The 9,152-nt window shown below is 37.7% G+C and overlaps 1 long non-coding RNA gene across 3 annotated transcripts in view; it reads left to right on the forward strand.

Annotated features, from left to right (window-relative positions):
• The window catches only part of LOC113802625 (uncharacterized), a 12,796-nt gene extending 9,166 nt beyond the window's left edge, over positions 1-3,630 (forward strand). For all 3 annotated transcript variants that reach the window (XR_003475438.2, XR_011399247.1, XR_003475437.2), the window contains exon 5: positions 1-3,630. This exon is cut by the window's left edge. This is a non-coding gene — a long non-coding RNA (uncharacterized lncRNA).
• The last annotated feature ends 5,522 nt before the right edge of the window (positions 3,631-9,152 follow it).

Genomic DNA, 9,152 nt, shown 5'->3' on the forward strand with positions numbered 1-9,152 from the left:
ACAGCAGGATTCTTCAAATTGGACGCAGAATTGCCGATCAGAGGGTCACAGCATCACATAAAAAGGGAATTTATGTAGAATTAACAAATGGATGAATTATGTTATACAAGTTACAAAATAAGTTTATTATGACAATATTTTCCGTACCATATGTTTTTCATGCGAAACGGAGAAGGGTGTAGAATATATTCAGTACTAGGTACAGACAGCATGCCAGATAGATATCAAATAGTGCATTAATAAATCTGGAAAAGCTTCCCCTTCCACATGAGAGAAAATTTGTAAAGCTTAAGGAAAAGATGTAAATAAACATATAAACCAACAAAACTAATAATCATTATTCTTTACTTTGTGAAAAATCATGTTTATTTGTATAGTATTATATAATGTATGTATGAAAGTAATGTAATAAAGTTAGATTGAGTGAAAGAGGAGGGAATCCTAGGTTAGGAGGTAGGGGATGGGATATATTAATCTCTAATGGCTTGAAGGGGTAGAAGGGGAGGATTAAGTGGGAGAGGCCTCCTGGACACAGACATGATGATGGTGGTAGGAGATATAGGGATAGAAGTAGAAAAATCTCCATAACTTTGAGGATAGAAGAAAAAGGGGCAAACAGTGCTAGTTATACTAGTTTATACTTGCTATATGTCATTCCGTGTGAAATAGAGGTCTTTAAAAAACTGTCAGTTTTCAAAAGCTAATACTATAGGGAGATGACTCTATAAAAGGTGGTTGGTCATCCTCTATTTAACTGGTCTAACATCTCTTTAGTGAGTGACTGTTGTGGGTGTGAGTTCCCATAGGTATGGCTGGGTGCTGGAGTGGAGTTGGAGATCGATGGGTAGAGCCGGTGAGGCTCTCGGACTGTGGAGGCCTAGGCAGGCCTGGAGTTGCTGCTGCTGTTGTCTTGCTCAGATGGAAGATTGTTGAGTGAGATCTCGGCCCAGGCGCTGGAGCTTAAGTACTCTCAAGCTGTTTCAGCTACCTGGGAGCAGTCCAATGAGCAAGCCAGGAGCTGTCCATGACAACCAATCAGGTCTCAGCATCAGTCATCCAGAGGCTGCTGGTGGTGGGGTGCGAGGATGCAGCTATAGATCTGGACCCAACCTGGGGGGAAGTATGCCGCACTGCAGGTTGTGGGGGTCAGCTACAGGTACTCCCTCTCCAGTGAGGGAGCTAAGCGAGCGAGCGATAGCCGTGTTCGTTTCCCTCTGGGGTCACCAGTATAGAGGGTGGTTGGTCATCCTCTATTTAACTGGTCTAATATCTCTTTAGTGAGTGACTGTTGTGGGTGTGAGTTCCGACAGGTATGGCTGGGTGCTGGAGAGAAATTGGAAATCGACGGAGAGAGCCAGTGAGGCTCCCAGACGACAGAGGCCTAGGATGGCTTGGAGTTGCTGCTGCTGTTGTCTTGCTCAGATGGAGGATCGTTGATTGATGATCTTGGCCCAGGCGCTGGAGCTTAAGTACTCTCAGGCTGTGTCAGCTACCCTGGAGTCAGGGGTACCTGCAGTCCAATGAGCGAGCCAGGAGCTGTCCATCTCAACCAATCAGGTCTTAGTATTAGTCATCGAGAGGCTGCTGATGGTGAGGTGCGAGGACACGGCTATGGCTCTGGGCCCAACCTGGGGGAAATCTGACGCACTGCAGGTTGCAGGGGTCTGCTACAACTCACCTGACAGCACAATATGTCTCTATGCTAAATCATTGTGGGTTGGATTTTCAGGGTTAACCTATTAAGTACTTATTCAGTTTTGTTCATGAATGGTTAGAAAGTTTCCTTTGTTGCAAATCTTGTTTTGCAGATCTGTCACAGTATAGAATGAGTATGAAACATTAGTAATATTAATAAGTTTTGCACTGCCATTACTGCCATATAAAGCTGCTCTCTCAAAGATATAAAAGTAATTCCGATTTTTTACACCTTCAGTAATGGTGCATTAATATTTTTAGTTTAGTGATCTTTTATATTCTGTTCCCTATCTAGTTATAGCTCCCTAAATATCAGTAACAGTCTCCATTGGCAATTCATGTCATAGATTAAACTGTTGGCTTATATATCTCTTCTAATATCTTTGATTCAGAAAAATATAGTCTGCATATGTGGTACTGTATGCAGACAAAGGGTCCCACTTGTATTGTCTCATCTACAAACGCAACATGATTACTTATATTGATATGGTGTAGGACATCAAGTGTTTGGGAAGAAGTATTGGATGTAGTCATACATGGGAATAATTATACTAATATATAAGAGTATTTTCAGTTTTTCTATTAAAATTAATAGGCTTCTTACCATAGAAACCTGTGATTTGCATTTAGAAGTGACGTAATTATCAGTTATTTTTTTAAATTATGATATTTACAATATAGATAATAGAGCCATTTTCTACAAGTTCTGCCAGCTTATAGTCAAACAGTTGTATAAATAGGTGTTCAAATACATTTCTACTTTAATGATACATTGTAAGTGTCTGGGTCCTTTTACTTTAATGAATGTTTGCCTGAAATTGGTTTTAAAGCAAGGTTTTATTTGTTTGTTCTTATTTTGCATCAGGAAAAGAATTGTACAATGTCTGAAATTGATTTTTTATTTTCTTTTATTTTAGGCAACATGTATAGTCACATGATATAAAAAGGAATAGGATTTAAGTTTTTGAATCATCACTCCCATATTACCCTGATATGTTAATGGGGTTTAATTCTTTTCGTCTTGTATCAGATGTTTTTGTAGTGCAATATGTTATGAAAATTCTAATCTTTTTGTCTTGAACGTATTCACAAAGTAATGCATGTCACCTGCTGGATCTTTCAAAGAATTATATTTTGAATGCTGTGTTTTTTACCATTATTTTTTCTATTATTTCCATTACCAGTATTATTTTTGTTTTATTCATTGACAGAAAATCTATAAATGAAAATTTGATTTTTAAACAAGATAGTTTATATTATGATATTCCAGCATCATTTTCTTTTTTTTTACTGTATATGAGCTTGTAATTTTGATACTCCATAAATATAGCAGGGCCTAATGTGTCTTTAGATCTTGCTATTTGTTTGGATTTCTTTTAGTTGCTTGCCAAGGAATCAACTTATGCCATATAGGTTATTTATGTTGAATTAATGAGTGTAACTCCTTATTGTGAATTCTGCCAAATAAATAGGGAGAAGTATTGTAATAGAATGACCTTTTGCCTTATCTTCAACAAATAGGGTTCAGAGATAAGGTAAAAGATAACGTTATCATCTTGTATTTTCTATTTATATACAGTGAGTGCTATAAGGTGAGGTATTATTAGAAATGCTTGTGGACAGAAATTAATTTGATTAAAGAATAAAGAAAAAACTCCCAAAGGTTATAAGTTTTTAAAATCAGAGAACATAATTTTGGTGAAAGTTTTGTAAAGAGCTGTTAGCAGTAATAGCAGTATGATTATAATGGTAAGTACATTCACCTCAGGAGAAAAATTATTCTCTTGTATATTTAATATAGAAGGGAAATCATTCAGTTACACGAGTCGTGAAATTGATAGTAAATGGTATAAATGAAGAAGATCCAGATAATACTGAGTTCATGATAGGCTAATGCATGTACTATGAATGATGATAATAAATGTTCTGAGTATTGGTATATATTTTGATGACATCAATTCTGGTGATGATAATGTTGATAGTGTTATTGAAAATGACCATGGCAATAGTATAGATCTCTAAAAGGATGAGTATTATTGGTACTACTATCTTATTAATTATATTCCCTATGCATAAGGGGTAGATTATGCTGTAAGTTGCATTTGTTTATTTATTTACTTCTTGGGCAAACGAGGGAAGAATATGAGTCTGTTTTTGTGTAGACGATGGTAGATTGGGAGTCGACATGTGGGTGGCTTGAATGAGCAGAACAATTACTCAAAAAGTGATGGATGGATTGCAATGAAAAATTAAATCCGGGGTAGCCAGTGTCCCAGGGACTATTAGATTTGATTTTGATAGTGATCCATGGAAGCTGTTGAGTTTGATTTATTGTAGTTTTGTGGTATAGGGTGAATGTATGTGGTAGATTAAGCTTAATGAGGGTAGATCATAGATATATAATGGGTTAGTGAATGTACGGGGATGGTAAATGTGTAGAAATATTTAATAAAAAAATTGATGAAAGCATAATATAAAAATTTACTTCTAGCTAACTATACCCTCAGGTAAGTGCGGGAAATCTTTATGGTGAATTTTATCCCTGGTCTCCCCATAACCCTGGACTCTAACTTGTAATGGGGTCAGACCGGGGTAGATGAGTAAATGGTGGAATAGATGTTTTTTGGGGCAGATTAAGATTGATTGTTTTTTTTTTTTTTTTTTTTTTTTTTTTTTTTTTTTTTTAATAATAATAATAATAATAATAATAATAATAATAATAATAATAATAATAATAATAATAATAATAATAATAATAATAATAATAATAATAATAATAATAATAATAATAATAATAATAAAAGATCAAGATAGCTTGATAAAGTGAGTGGGCATATTGGAGGGAAGAATTTTGGTTTGTAGCTGTGACATGACATGTAGGCTAAGTAACACTGAGAGATATACAAGAAATGGAGGAAATATGCTTGAAATATATACATGAAATGAAAGCATAATGCAGTATTGATATCAAGGAGCACGAATAATAAAACGGCAACTCTGATTATTATTTCGAGGGTATAGTTTGTATTACGGTTCCAGTTTCAAGGATAACCACAATTGCTTCAACATTCATTTGCTCTAAATTTGCCCTGAAAGATTGCATAATGTTTTGTCTTGGCACAAGATATGATAGAATAAAGAATCTGTAATAATATTTAGACTTGTCCCAGGGAATTTCTTAATAGGAGTGACTAGCTAACATGTCTAGAGGCAAAACATTATGAATTCTGTGCACCATTTTCTTCTCTTGATTTTTTTTTGTATTTCAACCATAATTAGAAAAAAAAAAAATATTTATTTCAGGATAAATTTTTCATTGCTTTCTGTATTTAGTAACATTCACAAATGTGCAATGTGGTTGTTTGTGATTATTTATTGGGAAATTACCATTTTGACAGTTTTTGTAGTATTCATCTAATATAATCTCTTTATTTTTATGTTTGTGTTATAACCAAAATGCAGATCAAAGTAAAAGATTTCTATAAGGATATATTTATCATTTTATACATTTTTTGTAGTGAAAGAATCCTCAAAATATATAGTTTAGGAATTGTTTTCTACACTTTTTTATTTTGTCCTTTTAGAAATAAATGAAGGAATAAGTATTTATCTTTTCAAATTTTCATTTTATTTGTATAAGCCATATTTTGATATTTCTCACCAAAGTACTTTGTCATTGAAGTTTCTTTTTTTTTTGGGGGGGGTATGAAAATATTTCTGGACAAATTATTTATCCAACATCTACAACTACAACTGAACCACTATAGAAAAAGAGAAATATATACGAATACTCTTAAATATTTCTCCTGAATACTTTTTATTTTATGGGGTTACTTTTTAAGAAATTTCAACTTTAACCAATACCTGTGTGTTGGTTTGCGACAGGTAGGAAAAGCTGAGTGAATCATTAGCTGGGTTTTCTGAAATGCCATATAGGAGTTACACTACTAGGTGAAACAGTAATAATTCATAGGCAGTGTCCTTAAAATGGCTTTTTATTTTGCATATTGATGTAAAGTTTGAGAAGTGTGCTATAAGAAAACTAAAAAAAAGCTCTTAGCTAAGTAGATTTAAAAGCCATTCTTCTACTGGTTTGGTTTATATAGAAAATTGTGAGGTTGTTGGTGTTGTAGCAACATAAACAACTTTTTTTTTTACAACAAAAACCCAGGATAAGAATTATCAGTAGTTGAATATTCAGTTATCTCTATGTGGTTCTATTCACTCTTTTTATTTTATTTTAATTTACTTCTTTCCAAAGTAAATTCTTTGGCAAATCTCATTGCATAATCTTACATTTCGACCTTGTTAAGAATATTTGGGATGAATAGATTGGTACCTTTATTAATAGGGTAAAGTTCATAACGAAACTGTCTGATCTGATTAATTGTATGAAAAAGTGGGAATGTAGTAAGTTCATCTCCTTCCTTTTCCTCCACTTCTTATTCTTCCCTCCTCACCTGCTTTATTGTTTAGGCTCTATTTTATGGGAAGTTGCAGATGATAGGAAAAGGCAGTGAAACTGAACAATATACAGGGCAACATACTAGGCGGTTTATAACAATAGATGCATGTTCACAGGCCAAGTAATTAATCTAGTTATAGATAATTTCCGTAGAAAAATAAAGAAAACTCTTTTAGTATGTTGGCCAGTGATGCTGATTATGTTTCTTTCGATTATGAATATGTTATTACCATTACAATAGTTATCCTTGAACTTGTTCCATTTTCTGTGACAGGCCTCATTACCGTCAGAGAAAACGAGACATACGTTTTCTATGGACTGGTATTTAATTTTTACTGGATGTAATTATTTGGCTTACCAAGCATTTACAGAATGATCAGGTATAATTTCAAGGTAGACATAAATTCACTGAGTTTATTCGTTATGCCAAAGTTCTTCATGTGAACAATCAGTCATTTTCAAAAAGTTCTTTGTAGCGTTACATTTGCCCTGCAACGAGGTAAAGTCCCTCCCGAAGGCATTTCTTTCTGTACTTCAGCCCTTCGCAAGCATATGTTCATTTTGATCGTGGTAATGAAAAAAACTAAATGAGTTTAATATTGGAGTCCGCTAATCGAGCTATATTAGGACAAGGACAACACAGTGCATGTTTGCGAGGCCGGCACGCACCAAGGGGTAATTTCAGTAAAGCATGTGAGCGTGACTTTGCTAAGTAATGGTAGGCAAGGGTGTGTTTTTGGGTGTAGGTGTAAGGATATATAAGGAAATTAGTTGGGTGGAGGAAGGGCTTGGCAGAATCCTTTGTTAAACCCAGATATATATGTTTGACCTTGGGATTCCTTGGTCAAGATGTTTTGGTTGCAATTAAGGTATCGGGAGGGGATTGTTGGGGCAGGTGGATTCTTGGGACTGCAAATTGCTAAATCCTGAAACAAATCCACACTATACGCGCGCACACACACACACACACACACACACACACACACACACACACACACACACACACACACACACACACACACACACACACACACACACACACACACACTACACTACACTACACTACACTACACTACACTACACCACACACACACACACACACACACACAGACACACACACACACACACACACACACACACACACACACACACACACACACACACACACACACACACACACACACACACACACACACACACACACACACACACACACACACACACACACACACACACACACACACACACACTACACACACACACACACCACTCCCCGTATTCACATGCTACAAAACGCACACCTACGTCCCGCCATGCACTCTTTCCACGCCAACACGCGCGCACGGCCCCAACACAACCGCTCCTACTTCTTCACGAGCGAGCGGAGGGAAAGAGCTCGAGATGGGCTCGTCCTTGCTGCTCCTCCAGGCATTGTTAAGGAAGGGAGCTTGGAGGAGGAGACAGAATGCTTGCGTGTTTTCTCGGTGCTCGCGCTCGCCTGCCCTCCCGTCGGGGGTCATTTGCATACGCCGTGTCACGCTCGGGGTTCCGAAGGAGTGGGAGGGGGAAGAGAGAGGGAGAGGGAAGGGAGATGGAGAGGGAAGGGGGAAGGGGGAAGGAGAGGGAAGAGGGAAGGAGAAGGAAGGGGGAAGGGGGAGAGAGAAGGGAGAGGGAGAGGGAAGGGGGAAGGGAGATGGAGAGGGAGAGAGGAGCAGAGAGAGAAATAGGGAGGGAGAGGGAAGGTGGAAGGGAGGAGAGAGAGAGAGTGGGAGAGGGAGAGAGAGTGGGAGAGGAGGGAAGGTGAGAAAGAGAGAGGGAGAGGGAAGGTGGAAGGGAGAAGGGAGAGAGAGAGAGGGGAGGGGAGGGCTCAAGGTGTTTTGTCCCCCTCCCATCAAAGGACCTTGAATCCCCCCACCCCCCTCCCTCCGCCCACACGAGCCTGACCCTGGAGCAGTGGGCGGGCGGGGGAGGAAGGTGGGGGTGAGTTGGGGGGGGAAAGAGATGGGGGGCTAGTGGTTTGTTGGCAAGGTCGCCTCTTTTTATCGGTGTTATCTTTTATTCCATTAGTCTGTGAGATTTGTGTGCAGCTTTGGGCAAAATGCACGTCGGCCGATGTCACATGTGGGGAACACGCGCTCCTGTCTCCACTACCTGTGATCGCCTTCTGTTGCTTCTTCTCCTTCTTCTTCTTCTTCTTCTTCTTCTTCTTCTTCTTCTTCTTCTTCTTCTCCTTATCCTTCGTCTTCTTCTTCTTCTTCTTCTTCTTCTTCTTCTTCTTCTTCTTCTTCTTCTCCTCCTCCTCCTCCTCCTCCTCCTCCTCCTCCTCCTCCTCCTCTGGCATATTGATTTACCAAAGCCAAATAAAAACTAAAACCTATTGGAACGAGGATCTCTGCTGTACAAACACTAGCTCTTGCTATATTATCAACTATTGCTCAAACATATGGGGTTCAGCTAATAAAGGTCAGATTCGGAAAACTCAAAAAATTAAAAAATTTGTCGGTGCAAATAAGTATGACCTTATTACCCCTCATAAATAAACTGAATTGATAAATAGCGCAGGATAAATGACATTATGATACCTGCATACTTATAAAATCGTTCAAGGTCGTTATACGAAGTGGCCCTTACCTCTTCGAACCGTAGGTAACACAACCCGTGTGCAAACAAGACAGGCAGACTCTCTAACATGTCAAAGGATCACGTACGGATATACGGGCATGGGAAATGCCAACACATGGATCCATGATCTGGTCACAACTACCACATGATACTAGAAATAAACAGAGTGAGATTAAAAGAATGTCTGAGTTATCAATGGCGTCAATTTACGTATAAGACAAAATACGATTTTTTTTAATGTACTATGATTTATTTGATGTGTACTGAAAATTACTTTTTTATGTATTAAGAGCAACCGTTTTAGCAAAGGGAGTAGTCATTTTGAGTTTTAAATTCTTTTCTTTTCCTTGTTCTTGATCTTTTTCTTCTT

Source organism: Penaeus vannamei, chromosome 1 (genome assembly GCF_042767895.1).
Source record: "Penaeus vannamei isolate JL-2024 chromosome 1, ASM4276789v1, whole genome shotgun sequence".
NCBI classification, from domain to species: Eukaryota; Metazoa; Arthropoda; class Malacostraca; order Decapoda; family Penaeidae; genus Penaeus; species Penaeus vannamei.